The 16,038-nt window shown below is 36.7% G+C and overlaps 1 protein-coding gene across 1 annotated transcript in view; it reads right to left on the bottom strand.

Moving 5' to 3' along the window:
- Positions 1-14,746, bottom strand: part of Nlgn1 (neuroligin 1) — an 845,315-nt gene extending 830,569 nt beyond the window's left edge. The window contains exon 1 of the mRNA XM_013016179.1: positions 14,678-14,746. The gene's annotated coding sequence lies outside the window, so the exon portion shown is untranslated. The remainder of the gene's footprint in view (positions 1-14,677) is intronic.
- Positions 14,747-16,038: the final 1,292 nt, after the last annotated feature.

The raw sequence follows: 16,038 nt of genomic DNA, 5'->3' as shown, positions 1-16,038 counted from the left end.
AGACAATTCCATTTTCAGGAAAGGAATAAAGTGAAGTATCACAAGGGGTAATAATCTTAATTGTGATTGCATGGTTTGTTATTTTTTTAGCTAAAATCACAAGTTTTCATAAGAAAACACCAAAACAAAGTTAAAAATCAAAGCTATGATATGCATATTAACTGGTGAATTATGATCACTCTATTCATCATGTTTATGTTGAAGGCTTATTACATATACAATTCAGAGTGAGGCTGAAATGAAGACGTAAGAGTCCAATGAAGCTCTGATTGGGTGAAGCTAAATGAATGAATTACCTAAGACTGAATCTAGAGTTTGCAACTGTATAATGGTCATGGCAATCAATCTTCCCGTATGTGTGCATTAAACAATGTGATCCAAGAATCCCTGACCCACACAAATATTCAACAAATGAGAACAAAAGATGAGTGGAATGGGAGAATAAGTGTTTCAGAGTCTGTATTTTCCCAAGAGGTTTAAATAACCATATGCCTGTTAAGAGTATAAATTTCCCCCAGTGCTCACTTAAAAGCTCTAACTGAATTTGTTACTTTACTACCCTTTTAATTCACAGTCAAGAGTTTCAGCCATGCATAGACAGTGCAATCTGCTTGATTGATTTCTTTACATCAAGTCTCATATGGGTGTTAATTGCTTGGAGTTGACTGGGAGATGTATCTGACCTGTGTGTAATGGACCTCCCTAGTGCTCAATAATTTCCAGGATAAACACCTGTCTTTCTCTCTTACTCGAGCTTGTGTGGGAAACTTCCAGATGCCTAAATCCCTGACAACTTCACCTCTGAAAAAGTAGTGATGAGTGGACAGAGATGTGCTTTAGGTCGGGAAAGAGAATTCCTTAGACAGCTGTTCACATGTCAGGCACTGCAGAATCAACTGAGTTTGGAACACTAGGATCAATAGCTATAATCCACAGACACCCTTTTCATTGTCCTAAAGACATATAGACATACACACTCAGGCATACACGCACACACACACACACACACACACACACACAAACCCTAAATTTCTTTACATTTTTTTGAACCAACTTTTATTTGTGGCAAAGAAATAGAAATCTATAGTAGAGTCCAAATCAGACTTCTTTCCAAAAATGGTAAAGAATCCAGCAATAATAATAATGGCCAACTTATTTTTAATTCTACTCTCTTTTATCATGAGAGAGAGGATGAAACAAAAACAGACAAGATTATGTTTTAGTTCTTGACCTCTGGGAACATTTTGGATCACAACATCCAACACTCACAATTCAATCTTACAGGTTGAACAATTGTGAAAAGAAAGAATGCCCTAAATTAAAAAATAAAGAATAATAGTTTCACACGGCTACTCCAGTTTACTTTAATCATTTTACATATTTCTACTTTTTCTCAAGTAAACTGGGAGCTCCATGAAGACAGAAATTTCTGGTGTTCATGGTGGTTACATCAGAAATGAAGCTTATTTTCTCCTTTATTGGAATTTCTTTCTTTGCCTTGGTCAGGTTTTAGCCATTTTAATACTATTTCACAAATAATAAAGTATGCCTACAAGGCACTATTGTAAGTCCAAAGGGCAATTACAGTGCATAAAAATTCCTAAGTGATTTATAAAAATACATATTATAACTTCAAAAGTTATAATCAAGTCTTATTACCACAATGTCTGGTATACATTTGTTCTCTAAATATATATTAATTTATATGTTAATTAATAAACATAGATTTTGAAAATTATGGTTTAGGCTAAGTAGCTGAGAATTCTTATGGTAAAAATGATAATTCTGCATTGCCAAGTCTCATCTATATATGATGTGAAAATAATTGTCTCTTATAATATTTTGCTTTTAAATAAAAGCTCAAAAGTTCCTAATAACTCTGAAAACTAACTTTGTAAATAAAGCCATGGTTAAAATTTCTTTTTTAAAAAATATCTTATATATTATCATGTTTGACTTCAATTATTTAAAATTTGCCTCTCACTCAGATCTTTTGTGATGTTTCTCTTGAAATGGATGAGTAAGGCTTATCATTGGAGCAAAAAATTATCATAAAACACTTATACTGATAGTTTTATTTGGTCTATTTCAGTGCAAACAGACATTAATTTCCTTCAGATTATTTCAGTCATTTTCAAAAAAAGGGAGAGAGAAATGTAAGCACAGAAATCTTCCATGACTTCCCCTATTTTATTTTTGACAAGAAGTGAAATATTTCATCAATCTAAGTCTTTGTCAATCTCTGCTTACTATAACAAACTCATGAACTAGAAAATTAGCATGTATGATCTCTGATTAGCCAAATAAATATCACATAGTTTACGCATTAGTTACAAGACAGCTATTCTTCAGAACCTATTTGCCATGAAATTAACATAACCATACACACACACACAGACACACACACACACACCCTGAGATCTCACCCACATATCCCGAGATGACATGAGGATTTGTTTAACCCCTAGAAAAGTGTGAAAAGAGAAAAATTAGAACTGTTGATGTGGATGTGGCTAACTAAAAAGTAAAAATACATTTTAACCATGCTGAGCCTTAAACCAAAGAGCTGAGGTTTAATCATTAAGTGGTGAACACTACAGAAACTGCTATAAAAGCATCCAATTTCATCTGGCAGACATGGGCCAAGAACTGAACATTAGGAACAAAACTGCTTTCTTTCTTGATGAAAGAACTTATCCCCCACCACTGGAGCCAACAATAGTAGATTCATATTGTATTGCCTCCCTTGCAGCTAGAGAATGGGTGTGTCATGTGTGAACAGGTATGGCCTGTGTTTCCCCTAATGGTCAATAAAGCCTGAGAAACACTCATTAGTCTACTTGTCTGGAAGGTTTTCTTCCTTAATAGACTGTGAAATGCTGAGAAGTAGACCCATCCTGTGTGACATATAATACTTAGAACTACTACAGCTGACTCTGAAGCCACAGTACCAACATCCCTGAGTTACTTAATTAAACAATGCTAAAACATCCTACATGTCATCTTTGTATGTGGGAAGATAAATCCTCATTTTTTAATTTGCTTTCATCTAGTAATTTGAAATGAAAGAATTTCACTTTATTTAAGTAGATTTAACAAATGAGTTGCTAATGAAGAACTTGGAATTCAGTTTACATGTTCATGTAAAGGAAGGAGATATTGAGGAGTCCTTAAACATGGAGTTTAAGAGAAAGTTTGTGATGTGATTTGTTTGGGAATGTAAATGACAAAAGACTTCATCATATTCAGGAGATGATAGAAAATAATCTAGTACAGAGAGCACATAAATGATTAAAAAGGAGGCGAGAACCATCTTCAGGGTGAGATTTCGAGGACAAGTGAGAAGGTGAGTACTGGCGGGCCATAAAACGCTCCTGCTCACTCTTCTTTCTTACACTTTCTTTTCTTCTTTTACTGAGTATTCAATAATAGATTTTTTCCTTTTCATTTATTTTTATTAGCATACATTAATAGGATAAAGGAGGCTGATTGTGATTATGCTATGGATGTATACAATGTATGCTGGTCATATTCACCTTGTTTATTATATTCCTTCACTCCTTTTCTTCTCTTTATCAATGTCTTTAAGAGGCTTCATTATGCATACATTGTTTTATATGTATCCACGTGTATACATATATATGTATTGATGTTGCATATGTCGATCCTTACCAATCCCCCAGCACGTTCTCCTCCCCACATCCTGCTAATCCCCCTAGACAGTCTTCATCACCACCACCATCATCATTTAGATTTAGGTTTCACACACGAGAGAAAATATATGATATTTGGCTTTTTGAGCTTAGTTTATGTTACTCATGACCCCATTGTCAACCTTGCTTCAAGCATCACAAGTTGCTGATCTCTGCCATAATATTCCTCCATCTCAGAATGGTTAGAATTCTCAACTCAAATATACATTTAGAATGACAATAATGATGATAATGATGATGGTGATGGTGATGGTGATGATGATAATGGCACAGATGATGATGGGACAATGCTAGTTATAATGATAATGAAACTGGTGGTAGTTTATTACCTCCCATCACTGCCAAAGCATTCTCCACCCTTTTCTCCCTTGCTGTGCACAAGGGAGACCATCCTTCACTAACCATGACATCCATACTCCCTTTCTCTGTGTTTACTCCATAGTCACCCCTTATGTGAAGGTAAAGACTGGGAAAAATGTGAACCCTTCTTCTGACAAAGTCCCAACTTTGTCTTACACACACACACACACACACACACACACACACACACACACAGAGAGAGAGAGAGAGAGAGAGAGAGAGAGCCTTAAGCCATACTTCTAAAAGAAACCATGTTTCTTCCTGGCCATAGCTCTTCTCAGAAGCGCTAAGACATTAAGACAGATAAGATCTAAGACAGTAAGAGTAGATAAGTGACACAGAAAGTAATCATATTTGTGATGAAATTCTTGAAACTAAAAAGAGAATGTACAACTTCATAGAACCCCAGTGAATCTCATAATGTCCCACCCGTCTCTGAAAAATACCTTCCATAATTAAGTGAGTGATCACTGGTAAATGACTAATCTATCCAGATCTCAGGTGTTGAATTTAGCATTTGAGATATATATGCATTCTTTAAGAGTTGGTTCACGTCTAGGAATTAAGGTTTAATTAAACTGAGGCTCGTCACACACAAGAAATGGGTGATTCAACTACAATAGCAAATAAAACAAAAGCCACTGACAGAAAAAATCATGATAGTTCCTCACTTGAGGAAGTTTTTAAATTATTTCTTTGCATGTTGCATTACTCAAAGAGATCATCAAAACACCAAAGAAAACGTTATATAATGTTAAAGTGCTATGAATTATGAGATGTGTGAAAACATAAATTATAAATTATATTTAAAGTAACTTCGTGACTTCCATAACATAAATCAACGATGCCAAAGTTACCTTATGAGGAGAGGATAAAGAGACAGTAGAAGCAGAGGTGGAATAAATGTATACTGGAGTTGCATGAAATTACATCAGGGGTTCCTTTAATTCAAGTAGAAGTCTAAGTTTTCTCTTCCTTTTTTTAGATACTAGAAACCATCCATTTCAATGAGCCTATTACCTACTCATAAGACATCTATCAGTTGTTTAAACTTAAGCAAACAATGTGTTATCAGATGTGGGATGGATTTGATCATAATCTTAAAAAATAGAAAATGAACTTTCAGGAATAATGCTTTAAGTGAGAAATTAATGAGAAGGAATATAATTTCAAATATATATTATTTGATTATATATTATTCGATGCTAGCAGTATTGCCAAGATTTTTTAAAAGGTATACATCATGTGTGATATGTTTAAAAACCATTTTGACAGTGTTTTTCTTTCAATTTAAAATTTATGTGGACATCTTCAAAAGTAAAGAAATGAGCAAATTAATATAAATTAATGCATAGCTTAATTCCATATCTTTTTAAATTATTTTGAAAATGCTAAAAACAGAGGGGTTACAGTTACATAAGTTGGGCAAAGAGTACATTACATTACATATATTATTACCACAGAAAAGATTCTCAATGGGCATTTGAGTCACTTGTAGACTGAAATGCTTTTAATGCATAAGTATGAACATACAAAAACTATGTTTTAGCATTGTATTACCTCAAAAGAGCTTGATCCCTATTAGTTCATTTTTTGTTTTGTTTTGTTCTGTTTTGTTTGAGGTCTGCCCTGGTACTTGAACTCAAGACTAGCACTCTACCACTTGAGCTTCTGGCTTTTTTGCCCTGCCTGGCTTTGAATTTCAGTCCTCAGATCTCAGCCTCTCAGTAGCTAGGATTGCAGACATGAGCCACCAGCTCCCAGACATTTTTCTCCAGAAAACAAAAAACTTTGCAGTAATGTTTGCAATTTTTCCCTCATAATGCAAAAAAAAAAATCACAAATTGCCAGGAAAGCAAATATTGGTGGAAGTTGAGATCTAAACATCTAAGTTTGAAGTCCAAGTCTGAAGGTAAATTAAAAAGATCTTCTATGGGCAATCAAATTTATAATGTTTGTCCATCACAACAAGAGTTAATAAAGACTTGGGCCCAAAGCTTATCAAGACTTTTAGGCAAATATGAACTGTGTATTCTATTCTCCCTTCTCATGCTTTCAAAAATAGGAAATATTTTCTAGAAAATCTCAAGATATTAGAAATCATAATGGCAAAGTTGTACAAAAATATTAGGCGTAATGTTAAAAAATAATTACAGAGAGTTTTAATTTAGTCTTTTACAAGTGCATATTTTATCAAAAGGAAAATTTTATCATTCTACCTTAAATTTCTAGTTTCCACTTTATGCATTCAATGTTGGAAAAACTGTAATGTGAACATTTTATTAAAGTCACTGAATGGCTTCCAATCACTGGTCATTTCCTAAAAAGAAGTTAAAATTTTTAATAATGTGGATCTTTACATATCTATATTTATATTTAATATATTTAAGTTATAATAAAATTGCTTACCATTGAATTTTTTTGGGGGGGATCCAGTCATGAGGCCTGAACTCTGGGCCTGGGCACTGTCCCTCAGCTCTTCATCTTAAGGTTAGCGCTCTACAGCTTGAGCCACAGCACCACCTCTGGCTTTTTTCTTTTTGCTTATGTGGTATTGAAGTATCGAACCCAGGGCCTCATGCATGCAAGGCAAGTGCTCTACCACTAAGCCACCTTCCCAGCCACTGAATTATGTATATATAAACATTTGTGTGTCTTCTTTGACTAAGTAATTATACAACTTTGAAAGATAAACTGCTACCAATAAGTTACTAATATTTTTAAATTCAAACATTCTGGGTTACATTATCTCATACACAGCCCTGTCACAAAATTTTTCTTCTTTTTTTTGGGGGGGGTCCAGTCGTGGGGCCTGAACTCTGGGCCTGGGTGCTGTCCCTCAGCTCTTCAGCTCAAGGCCAGCGCTCTACCACTTGAGCCACAGCACCACTTCCGGCTTTTTTCTCTTTTTGCTATGTGGCGCTAGGGAATCGAACCCAGGGCCTCATGCATGCAAGGCAAGCGCTCTACCACTGAGCTACCTTCCCAGCCCCCCAAATTTTTCAAATCTCTGATATTAATCAAATACTTTCCAACATAATTTGATTTTTCTTAATATTAAGAATTAATATTCCCAGTTGTTTTCTATTCCAATGTTAAGACTTAATTACTAAAGTAAGGCAAAAATTAAAATGTGTAAGCACTTCGATACTGGAAACCTTGTAGTCATTTGTATGCTAATAAAATTATGTTGAAAATTTTAGTTGTTAGGAATCTCTTTCCTGGAAGACGGAAGAGAATAATCACTTTAAGTATTATATGTTATTTGGGTTGGGTACAAGAAAAGTGTGATCTCATTTATTAAAAAATAGACTAAATTAAGTTAGCCTTAGAATGAAAAAAATGACAAAGAACTTGATGAGTAATTTATTGAGAAAAATAACCATTCAATCCATTCTGAATACATTTTACTTTGGGCTTGTACTGGGGTATATGCTTAGGGCTTCCATTTCCCCTTGGCTTTTTGGCTCAAGGCTAGCACTTAAGCCACAGCTCCACCTCCAAACTTTTGCTGGTTAATTGAAGATAAGAGTCTCGGGACTTGTCTGCCCAGGCTGGCTTCAAGCCCAGATCCTTAGATCTCAGCTTCCTGAGAAGCTAGAATAATAGGGGTGAGGCACTGTACCTGTTCATTTTCAATATACTTTTAAAAACTCAATTTTTTTCATATGCCTAAACTTGCTAGTTTTAATAATATTTGTTGATGTAAGTCATTGTATGGGGGCACTGGGTAACAGAATTAAGATATGAAATGTTTATGTCATGAAATGTGCTCATACAAAGACATTTTCATTTCTCAAAATTAATGTAATTGGTGTTTACACATATTTTACATAATTTGACTATGAGTGGAATGATTTTGATGTTTTGAAATCTAATATGCACCTCCGCTTTCTACAATAAAAATTTTTGAAGGTTTATTTCATGATACTAAAAGTAAATTAATAGGGAAGGCATCCAAGCATTTGTCATTATGGTCTGATTGTTTATCAGGTTTACTATATGCTTCATATTCATTATTATGTATATGAATGAACAGTAATGTTCCTGTGTATGTTACACTATGGGACTTGAACTAAGAGCCTGAATTTTAGTTCAAGCCAAACTTATCTGTCACTTAGCTTTTCCACTTGTGCCTGGCACCCTACCACTTGAGCCACAGCTCTACTTTTACCTTATGGGGGGGTTAATTGGAGATAAGAATCTCATGGGCTTTTCTACCCTGGCCTGGCTTTAAACCTTGATCCTCAGATCTCAGCCTCCTAAATTGCTAGGATTACAGGCACAAACCACTGGCATCTGGCCAGTTTTAGTAACACCAAACAAACCCCAGCTTTTCCAAATATGGATTCTCCATCCAAACATTTAGGTTTCATGGAAACAAAAACATAAAGCATTTTCTAACATCAAGATAACTTCTCTGTATAGTTCCCTACATATATTTTAGTTAGTTCTTATTCATCTCATGCATTAAACTTGACCAGTTTATGAAGTCATTTCCTAATGCAATCTTAAATATCAACAATGAGCTCCAACAGGTTTGGAAATTTATTCTTTGTACTTTAAATCTGAACTTCCTAAATAAGTGTTAAGGAGAAAACTAAAGAAAAAAGTAGTTGGTTCTGGGGATAACGTTTCCCCTACTACACATAAACTTGAGTAGTTAACATTTCTTTAAAAACTTGAACAAGTAACTTTCTTTCTAAGGATTTTCAAATAATTTTCTGTGCTAAGCCTACAAAATGCTAATATCCAAGTAGAGTGTTTACTATATGACATGTTTCAATGTTTCTTTTCACCAAGGAAATCTCAGAAAAGTGAATAAACTATATTTTCCCTGAATGGAAATTATAAAATACTGAAAATGTTCTAGTTAAGCCTCTATTTTGATAAACTTTACAAAGTAAAATGTTCTACAGACACTGAAATATTCCATGGTTCCATCTTCTTTCTTTTTTTTTTTTTTTGGTTGATCTTGGCTCTATCCCTCAGCTCTTCAGCTTAAGGCGAACACTCTACCGCTTGAGCTACAGCGCCACTTCTGGTTTTCTAGTGGTTTATTGGAGATAAGAGTCTCATGGACTTTCCTGCCGGGCTGGCTTTGAACTGTGATCCTCAGATCTCAGCCTCCTGAATAGCTAGGATTACAGGCATGAGCCACTGGCGCCCGGCTCTTTCCTTTTTTGTATGCGTGGGGGAGTGTGTGCATGCACACATGCACGCCAATATTGAAGCTTGAACTCAGGGTCTTGCGCTCTCATTTGGTTTTTGGCTCAAGGCTGGTGTTCTACCATTTCCTGCTTTCTGTTGGATAAATGGTGATAAGAGACTCTTCTGGCTGAGAATTGTGATTCTCAGATATCATCCTCCTGAGTAGCTCAGATTACTGGCATGAACCACCAATGTCTAGCCTCATTGTTTCCATTCTCTTACATTCAAGGAAGAAAATGAACACTGCATGCCCATTAACCATGAAAGCAATTGTAGCTTTCTTTTCCTTTTCTGCAGATTAATAATTCTAGTACCTTCAAATTCTCCTCAGAAGATCCTTTGTAAAAACTCATGAGTTTTTAACAATTCAGCCTTCACAATTTCTTAACAATTTCAGCCTCAAATTTAAAAATAAAACTATATAAAAATAAGTGAAACCTTTTCTCAGTGATTCATAGCTTTTAAAAGATAACAAGATTGAGATACTGCTGACTTCTTACAAAGTATGAGTGCTATAATGAATGTTACTATCAAGAAAAAGCTGAGTACAAGTGAGGTACTAGTGGCTCCTGTCTATCATTCTAGCTACTTGGAAGGCCAAAAATCTGAATGACTGTGATGCAAGACCTGCCTGTGCAGAAAAGTTTGCTAGACCCTATCCCCAAAACAAACACCAAGAAACAGGGCTGGATGTATGGATCAAGTGGTAGAGTGCCAGTGTAGCTAGCATGCAGCATGCTCTGAGTTCAAATCCTAGTGCCACACACACACACACACACACACACACTACACAATATTTATATTTACGATTCAACATTGGCCATATGGGTCAGAAATTGAAGGGACCATTTGAAGAAAGTTGACAAATCTCTTTCACATGATCCCTTTATTTCTGCCATTTTTTCTTACATACTTTTAGTAGGAAAGGCAATATGTGTGTCAAATTTTCATTCCTTTATTTAAACTATTCCTATCTTACCCAGGAAATTAGATTTATGTTATAGAAACCTTACTGCACAAAATATTTATGAATCCAGGATATAAGACTTTCTCCATTGTCAAATGAAAAGAATTTTTGTTTGAAAATACACTCCAAAGGAAGGAAGAAAAACCCTCAGTAAAATGAAATCTATCTCAAAAATAACCAAATGATCAAAGACTTATTCTTATTTACTCATGAGAAAAGTATATTCATGTGCATCTGCTATAAAAACCAAACAAATGATTCCTTCAGGACAAACCTCTCTTTATATTAACTCTGCAATGTGGTGGGGGGGGAAGAAGACAAAAGCCAAAATAGCATATTCATTAGAGACTAGATGTTTGGAGATTCACTTCAAGGGCTGAAGTAGAGAATGAAATAGACTATTCAATTCCCAGGTCTTAGCATATAGTGTTGGCAATGGAGTGGATAAAAGCCATCTCATGTCAAGGAAAGTGAGTGTTGGAAGGTCAGGAGGGCAGATAAGAAACAGCAGAGAGGCATAGATGGGGAAAGCCAGGCCAGGGGCAAAAACTCAGGGCAGATGTCTGATGGCAGACAGAAGCCAGAAGTGGAGGTATGGTACGGTGCTAACCTTGAGCAAAAAAAAAAAAAGTTAAGGAAAGCACCCAGGCCCTGAGATCAAGTCCCAGTACTAGTACCAAAACAAATAATAAAATAAAGTAAAAAGTCACAGAAAGGAGAATGAGCTTCAAGTCAACTTCTAAGAAATAGAGCTGGAGACTGAACCTGAGTCATTAAAGTTCAACAGGCCGCTGGAGAGCTTGCAGTGCATGTTGGGATTGGTTTTTTGAGATTGGTTGTTTTTGGTTTTTTTATAGCTTGTACTGTCTTTTACTAATGTTCCTGAAAGAGCATCACCTTCCCTCATCTCACCTTTAAAAGCTTCTGCTGACCTTAGTGAGGAGCCCTCTCCATGGGAGTGCAGGTGAAAGCTGTACTTATGGCCACAGGAGTCAGTGTAGGGTGGGGTGGTGACGTGCCTGCGAGGAGTCCCTGGCTGTGGTAACTGAGAAAACAGGAAATGCAGAGCAGTAGGTGGCAGAGACATGCTATTTCCAGGGCAGGTCTTTTCTAGGTAGAGCCTCAGTGTGTCACCTTATTTCTATATCAAAAGAAAATGCAATTAGGGCAGTCAACTGTGTTATACCGTACTCTTGATGGCTATTACAGGGCTTTGTCGGTCATTCAGGAGTCAGAATCCAATTCAAGAAGTTTTAGTGACTTTACAGATCTGGGCACGGGGACTAGAAACAAAAGGAGAGGATACAGCACTTAGAGAATAGCAATGGAAGAAAGTCAATGCTGGCCCCAGGACAAGAGAAATAGAGTCACAGAGAGGTCTGCAATCGTGTGGCTACCCACTATCTGTACTGTAGTCTAAGAAGGATGAAATCTCTGCTAGAAATCAAACTCCAACCAAGAAATAACCCAATAGCTTAACTCCCTCTCTTCCCCTCTGTCTCTCTGTCTCTCTCTTCTCTCTTCCCCATTCCCCCCCCCCTTGCTCTTTATTCTCTTGCCATTGATTTTCATTTGTTAGGTTTCAGTGTGAAGCCAGACACTCAAGTCAGTTTCTCCTAGATCACAGACAGAAGAGAGCAGAATATGAATGTGGATAGGATGAGTACTCTATACAACCCCACTGATGCACTGTAGTATTTCTGGGACACATAGTTAATTCATGCCTAGGAATAAACTCCTCTGACCATATACATAGCCCTATTCCCATTTAGGCATTTCAATAAGTTGAGAAAGATGGTGATGGTAGAAAATCTAGTTTTTTGTTTTTTTTTTAAAAAAGTACCATTTGTAATCTCAGCTTCTCAAGAGTCTGAGATCTAAGAATCATGGTTTGAAGCCTACTGGGACAGAAAAGTCCATGAGCTTCTTAGCTCCAATTAACCGGAAAAAAAAAATCAGAAGTGAAGCTGTGGCTCAAGGGGTACAATGCCAGTTTTGAGTGGAAAGGTAAGCGAAAGTGTCCATGTTCTGAGTACAAGCTCCAGTACCAATGCACATGTACACACACACACATACACACACACACACACACACACACACACCACATTCATAAGTCCCAGAACTCACATGTGTTGTGCATTACTTGACAAAACACAGAAGCCATCAGCTAGAGCAAGCAGAAAATATTTGCTAAGGAGTCATCTGCTAATTTTTCTAACTACTCACTTAATTTTAATACTAGGAAATATATTCCTGTTACAGTAGCTGTTCACAGATAATTCTGAACTTACTGCTGCCTAGAAAAAAAAAAAGGTTCTTTGACATTGAAAATTGGATAAATGGCTACAGAAACAGAATGGCTTTACCACTATCTTTCAGACTCCTTTATATAAAATAATTGTTTTTACAAAATGTAAAAGCCTAGAAAGTATAGGAACATCCAGGGAACTCAATAAGATTTAGCATCTTTAAATGGTGACAATATGAAATGGTTTTGCTTTTAATGTGGGTCATTTAAAAGTTAGCTCTTTGCTAGCCTTGAGCAAAAAACAAACAAAGAAACAAAACACCCAGGCCCTGAGTTCCAGGCCAATGACCAGAAAGAAAACAAAATTTAAGCAAGCTTTTGATTCCTTAGACAAGGCTAGTTATTCCTTATTCCTGAGTTTCCCTTATTGTCTGAGCCAGTGCTGGATTCACTTAGCATTTGACTAGTAGATCCTTACAAAGGGCTTTAGACATGCTATAGTAACATAGATCCTTTGCTCATTCTGTTCTTGCTTTTTGTGGTTGAGCCAATTTCTTTCTTCATATAGTTTTGTTAGCATCTAAGTTCAGGTCTTTAAGTTCCTTGTCTCCATCTGACAAGGAAGTGAAGGAAAGGACATAAGAAGGTAGGGGAAGAAGTTGAGCACTTTATTACAGGAGCACAGCTAGTTGAGGCGAAAGTAATCTTCCTCCAAAGAAGGGTTCCACCATCAGAGCACTACAAGTTAGGAAACACTGGAATAAAAGCAAAGTTTAGTTGAAACTAAGAGTAAGACACCAGGGGAATCTGGAGAAAAGCCCCTTAGCTATTGGTGGGTTGGTATAAGCCCCAAACAGACTCTGGACTGGGAGGGCCGCCTTATACCATATGAAGTCTTATCTGCCTGTTTCCAGGCAAGGAAGAGGTGGAGAGTGGAAGAAGAGGGAAGAGGGGGAGGAGAGGAGAAGGGAGAGAGGGGGAGGAGAGTATATACATCTTGGTTTAAGAGAGCCAGAAATGTACCCCAGACATCAGTAGCATCTCTGTAGGCTTGTGGGGTCCCTCTGTTATAGTCCTTCCTGTGAGTCTCAGCTGCTCTGGCATCTGGTTGTCACCCCCAAGGAGAGAGGGTGTCTGTCCCCAGCATGGATGCATTCCAGAGTGGCCAACATCTTTACATTCTCAGAGCGGTTATGGACATTCCCAGATTAGGGGGTGTGGGCGTTACTGGGTTGGCAAAGTGTGTGTGTGTCTGGGGCTTGAATTTGGAGCCTGGGCACTGTCTCTGCACCTTTTTTTTTTTGTTCAAAGCTAGCAACCCACCGTTTGAGCCACAGTTCCACTTCTTTCCAAGGTCTTTTGAAAGAAGAGAGGAATGCACGGGCCATCTCTGCTTTCCTCAGGGACTCTCTCTCTCTCTCTCTCTCTCTCTCTGTCTCTCTGTCTCTGTCTCTGTCTCTGTCTCTCTCTCTCTCTCTCTCTCTCTCCCCCCCCCAGTACCTACACAGTTCTAAAACTCCCTCCATTCCATAGAAACCCAATACATCGTGTTCATAAGATTCCCCCCCTCATTAAAAATGATACTAGCTTTTCTTCTTGATTAAATGCAGGGTAGAGACTTTTACTACCTTTTTCTCTGAAAATGGCTTTCTTTTATTGAGCTGATGATGAAATATCACAAAATAATGCTTCCGTGACCACAAGGGATTTTTATACATATCTTATACTATTAAAAGAGTATCAACTTTTATATTATAAACACCATATATAGAAGACATAGTATCTATTATGTGTATGAGTAAGCATGTAATCTATTTATATTATATATATATATATATATATATATATATATGAAATACTTGCATAAAGGGAGAAAGGAATTTCCTGAACTAAAACCTACTTCTCTTTGGCAGATGGTAAGGATGGAAGAAGAAAGGATGGAGAGAGTATTAACGGTGCCTCAGGCTCAGTTCAAGAATCATGCCAGCTGTGAAAACCATACCATATATCCATCGTGCCAAGTATTAAAATTGTCAAAAAAAGTCAATTGAACAAAAGAGGTAAGTCATGGCTATGGTAGACAGTCAGGAAACAGAAGTGCTGTTTTCCATGGGAGCCTTTGTTGTTACTTTTCTAACACTTCAGTGGTTGAAAGGAAATCAAACTGAGAGAACTTACTGCCACTCCAGTGAGCCTTGGGGGCTTTGTCACAAATTTGGAACCTTAGTGGCCTCAAGCTTCACAGTTCTGGTCTTCAGAAGTGACAGAAATCAAAGGGACCAACAGAGAAAGTAGAGCATTAGTTACACAGAACTGAACAACCAACATATTTTCAGCTGTGTGGCAAACTTCAAGCCACCGTTTTAGTTTTACATTAGGCCAAATGACCAAATAATTTCCTCAAAAACATGTGCTATACTTAAGAGGATCTAACAATAGCCATTACTTCGTGGCTATTCACAGATAATTCTGAACTTACCCTTGCCTAAGAGAAAGTTTCTTAAACACTGAAAATTGGATAAATGACCACAAAATAGAGTAGCTTTGGAACTCCTTTTAAGCTGTTTATTTATAGAGTGCCATTTTATAAAAAGGAAAAAGAAAGAAAGAAAAACCTAGGATGGACAGAAACATTCAAGGCACTAAGCTCTCCCTAACATAGATGGACTATTGTAGAAATCATTCATATACCATGGAGGGAACTCAAATTACATGAAACCCTCTGTTCCCTGAGTTCTGATCTCCAGGAAAAAACAAAAATACTTTTACTATTTGTCTGAACACATGTTTTTAGGCAAGTGTTTAAATGTATTATTAAGCCCTACTTCTTTTTGTGCCAATAGGCAAGTGTTTAAATGTATTCTTGAGCCCTACTTCTTTTTGTGCCAATGTTAGGATTTGAAATCAAGACCTGGGCCCTGTCCCTGAGGGTTTCCCCCAAAGGCTGGTGTTCCCACACTTGAGACACATCTCAACTTTCGGCTTTTCACTAGTTAATGGGAGATAAGAGTCTCAAGGACGTTTCTGCATGGGCTGGCTTTTGAATAGGAGCCTCCTGAGGAGCTAGGATTATAGGTGGGAGCAGCAGAGCATAGCTTCACACTTTTAGTTAGCAAGTTAAAATCTGTTTTTAACTGAGGTCCAGGGATTACAATCACCTGGAATGTTTCACCAAAATACAAATTCCTAGGCTCCATGCATGAATAATTCACACACCACATGTGTTAAGATCTAAAGGCTACTGCTGTAAAGAATATGAACTTTAGAATGCATATTCCAAAGATTTTGGTCTCTTTAGTAAATTTTCAGGAAAACAAAAGAGGACTTGATGGAAGAGTGTTTCATGTAATTTTACTATGTATAAACATTAATATCAATCCACCAGAGGGAGGACATAATTTCAATTTTATGTTTTGCTATCCCATCCAACTTTCACTTTCTGGTTAAAAACTTTATAGAATCGTTTTGTACATAATATAATTATATATAATTTATAATTATAATAATGTAAGTTTGTAATTATATACCATAAGTATAAA

The sequence above is a fragment of the Dipodomys ordii genome, unplaced genomic scaffold, assembly GCF_000151885.1.
Source record: "Dipodomys ordii isolate 6190 unplaced genomic scaffold, Dord_2.0 Scaffold30, whole genome shotgun sequence".
NCBI classification, from domain to species: domain Eukaryota; kingdom Metazoa; phylum Chordata; class Mammalia; order Rodentia; family Heteromyidae; genus Dipodomys; species Dipodomys ordii.
Note: the sequence above shows the minus strand (reverse complement) of the source record. Positions and strands in the feature narration are given on the sequence as shown.